Below are 3,300 nucleotides of genomic sequence, written 5' to 3'. Positions count from 1 at the left end.
ATTCTGTTCAACGTAGTTGAAAGTTCTGAAAATTAGGTCTGACAACCCATTTTTAGGATGACAACCCATCCACAGCCCTCGGGACAAGGGTTATAAGTTATGCCCTGGGGACATATAAGGTTTTCATAGAAAGTTTTGTCGTAGAAACTTCAAAAAGGGCTCATTCGATTGGAAATTGCAATGGCTAGTGCCCTTTTTAATAGGTGAAAAGGATTGGAGGGCAACTAACCCCCTCTCACGCCCACCATTTATCCAAACACATCCAATCAAAATTTTGAGATAGCCATTTTGTTCAACGTAGTAAAAAGTTCTGGAAATTAGGTGTTTGAGGAAGATAACCCCCTCAGAGCCCTCAGGGCAAGAGTTATAAGTTATGCCCTGTGGAATATAAGGTTTTTATTGAAAGATTAGTCGTTGAAACTTGAAAAAGGACGCATTCGATTGTAAATACAAAGGGCTAGTGCCTTTTGTAATAGTCGAAAGTGATTGGAGGGTGACTAACCCCCCTCTCAAGCCCACCATTTCCCCAAACACATCCAATAAAAATTTTTAGATAGCCGTTTTGTTCAACGTAGTTGAAAGTTAGGGAAATTAGATCTTTAAGGATGACAGCCCCTAAAAGCCCTCAGGGCAAGAGTTGTAAGTTATGGTCTGGGGGCATATAAGGTTTTTACAGTAAGCTTGTAGAAACTTCAAAAAGGGCTCATTCGATTTGAAATTGAAATAACTAGTGCTCTTTTTAATCGTTGAAAGTAATTGGAGGGCCACTAACCCCCCTCTCACGGCTGCCATTTCCCCAAATACATACAATCAAAATTTTGAAAATTTTGCTAATTTTTCAACGTAGTTGAAAATTCTGGAAATTAACTCTTTGAGGATGACAACCCTTCCCCCTTAGCCCTCAGAACAACGGTCGTAAGTTATGCCCTTGGGGCATATAAGGTTTTTATAGTTTTGTCGTAGCTGCTTCAAAAAGGCTCATTCGATTGGAAATTGAGAAACTAGTGCCTTTTTCGAACGGGATCAAAGGGCAAATTTTGATATAGCCATTTTGTTCTGCCCATCAGAAAGGTCTGGAAATTACGTCTGAGGATAACAAATTCCCCCAGACCTAAGGGCAAGGGTTGCAAGTTACGCCATGGGGACATATAGGGTTTTTATAGAAAGTGTGGTCATATAAACATTGGAGGGGGCTCATTGGATTAGCAATTAGACAATCTAGTGCTGAAAGTGATCAGAGGGTAAGGATCAGAGAGCAGAGGGATCTAGTAAGAGGCAAAGTGATCAGAGGGCAGCTACCCCATCCACCTTACACACACGACGTATTGTCCTGAAATGCGTCCACTAGAAATTTTGAGATAGCCCTTCTATTCAAAATAGTCTAAATATCATATAACAAGACTTTTGGGGTTGAAACAAACCCCAGAGATTAGGGGCAAGGGTCGTAAGTTATGCTTAAGGTATTTAAGGTTTTTGTGGAAGGGATGGTTGTTTAACTTCAGAAGAGACTCAATCTTTCTCCCTGAAAAAAAAACTATGTCAATATAAACGAACAGAAATTAATCACAAAAACTTTTTGCACAAAATAAGTTTTTCCAAAAAAAAGTAAAGAACTCCATTAAACCAAAAATGAAAAAAGAATAGAATAAAATAATCTACCAAGCATAAAACTACTATATATCAGTATCAATAAATAAATGAAATCCAAAACAAACAGAAATTAAAATAAGTCAAACTCAAAACAAGCAGAAATTAATCTAAGTAGGGTTCTAAACCCTATGCTGTTTAAAGCCTAGAATATAATTTGTACTTTACTGTATTTTTTTTTAATGTTTTCACTTTTATAATTGTAAGAAATAAAAAATTATTAAGATTTTAAGGAATAAATATCAGCACATGTATATCAAACTAAAAATGCACATTTTTTCAGTAAATTCATTTGAATTTCTTTCCGCAAAGTTTCAAGCTGTTGAAAGAGAAGCAGTTTCGGTCTCTTCTTAGGGAGATTTGACATCCAACTGCTCTCTAGTAATGGTTTATTCATTTAAGTTTGGATCCCCTTTAAAAAACTCGTGGATGTAGTTTTTAAGAAATACGTGTCTTTTTAGTTTTACTCGTAATTTCTATTCGGATGATGGGTCAAAACAAAAAGAAAAGAGGCTCTCGTGGCAAAGCCATCAACATATACAAAGAAAAAAAAATGAAATTCTCAAGCTTGAAAGAAGAAATAACAGGTATTTGAGAGAATATGAGCTCAAAATGGTAAGTATAATATGCAAATCCAGAGAAAAAGATGAACAACAGGGAGTTAAAATCAACAAGGATGGTTACCAAACACACTTTAAAGCAAAAGTGTCAGAAAAGATTGATACCAAAGGGAATTTTGACAATGATAAGCTGGACATGGAGTTCAAGGAGTGCAAGGAAATTAAAGAGTGCATGGAAATTAAAGAGTGCATGGAAACTAAAGAGTGCAAGGACATGGAAAAGGTTGACTACCAAGAGAATATGGTGGAATATTTTCGACTGGAGGAAGAAAATGAGTTCCAGATTAATGACGCCTATGATGAAAACAATAAAAGAAACCCAGAACAAAAAAGTAACGTTAACAAAACGGTATACATAGCCAATGAATTATGTGAAATACCATGGCTCTTACGAAACACAGATTTTTAGTACAGAGTCTGAAAACAATAAATCGGCTTTTAATAAGCCTTCTCTGAATGTTTGTTTTTTGTCCAAAAAACTAAAAGATTTTCAAAATGATCAACCAAGTGTTATTCAAAGAATAAATGGCGCCTCACAAAATGATCAACCAAGTGTAATTCAAACAATACATGGCGCCTCACTTCCTAATCCAGTGGACCCACATATTTACGAAACCATGAAATCGGCACTTAGATCTACTGAGGCTGCCATAATCTTAAGGACCGCTCACGAAACTGGTATATCAAAGTTTAGACTCTGCAAGAACAAAGCTCCGGCCTATCCTACTGCAGATAGTATTTTTTCAGTATGTTCAGATAGTTTTTAATACTTACAAGACTACAAGGCTGATGGTTACCGTTATAGCCGAAGTATGGGGGAACCCACAGTATAAGGACACCCTTTTCATCCTAACTTAAGATAGCGATTTCATCACTAGTAAAGTTATTGCTAGAGATGTGATTTTAAGATTAACATCGGTCGATATAAATAAGGTGCATTCAAATCTCCCTTTGATCATTGCCTGCGCACAGAGACTAATTATGTTCTTACTTGTGACAGAACAATCAGTTGTGACCCCCATGGAAACCATAA

General features: G+C 36.4%; 1 pseudogene; it reads left to right on the top strand.

Moving 5' to 3' along the window:
• The first annotated feature begins 2,134 nt into the window (after nucleotides 1-2,134).
• On the top strand, nucleotides 2,135-3,034 carry LOC148949232 (uncharacterized; annotated as a pseudogene).
• The last annotated feature ends 266 nt before the right edge of the window (nucleotides 3,035-3,300 follow it).

This window comes from Artemia sp. Qi Xiang Cuo, chromosome 8 (genome assembly GCF_049724085.1).
Source record: "Artemia sp. Qi Xiang Cuo chromosome 8, ASM4972408v1, whole genome shotgun sequence".
Taxonomy (NCBI): Eukaryota; Metazoa; Arthropoda; class Branchiopoda; order Anostraca; family Artemiidae; genus Artemia; species Artemia sp. Qi Xiang Cuo.
This window is presented reverse-complemented; position numbering and strand designations above follow the sequence as displayed.